Below are 695 nucleotides of genomic sequence, written 5' to 3'. Positions count from 1 at the left end.
TTTCGGCGCTCGCACGGAGAGGTGATGCCAGCCGGCGTGCGTCGCCTAACTTGGACAAAATTCTGGGCACGCACTTTTCGTTTGAGACTAGGACATACATGTAGTGCAACCCAAGGAAACCAGGCGACGCCGCCACAATCTGCGCCTGACAGACAAAGATAACCGTTCACAAGGAGCCTTGTTATTTCGCACCAAGTCTTTTGCGGGCATAGTTTCTTTCTTTGACATGTATATCTGTATGAAGGTCGGCTTTGCTCTGCCATCGCAGCCTCCCTTCTTTGCTTTTCTCACTGTACCAACAGACATGTCATAGACTTTGGTTTTTTTTTCATTAATTCTTTTCCTGTGGGTGTGGTGTGCCTCCGCACCCCCCAATCTGTTCCAAGGCCTTGTTTTCTCTCGCTCGCCAAAACACTTTGTCTGTTTTCACAGCCAGTCTACCGGCCTAGACCCAACTGTGCGATATTTCAGAGCCGGCAACAGAGCATGGAAAGTCCGCCAGATTTACCCTTAAATGCTCATAAATGACTTCCAGGCACTCTTCGGAAGGTCTTTTATTTCAAAAGAAGGTCCTTCCTTGAGGGAGCACTTCTTCGGCCACTTTGCAAGTGCAACCGCTGCCAGCAAAAGTTCTGAAAATCGAGTTCCCGAAAATCTCCGGGTACCCCGCCAACCCCCAGCCACCCGAATCGCAA

This window comes from Heterodontus francisci, unplaced genomic scaffold, assembly GCF_036365525.1.
Source record: "Heterodontus francisci isolate sHetFra1 unplaced genomic scaffold, sHetFra1.hap1 HAP1_SCAFFOLD_2017, whole genome shotgun sequence".
Classification (NCBI taxonomy): domain Eukaryota; kingdom Metazoa; phylum Chordata; class Chondrichthyes; order Heterodontiformes; family Heterodontidae; genus Heterodontus; species Heterodontus francisci.
This window is presented reverse-complemented; position numbering follows the sequence as displayed.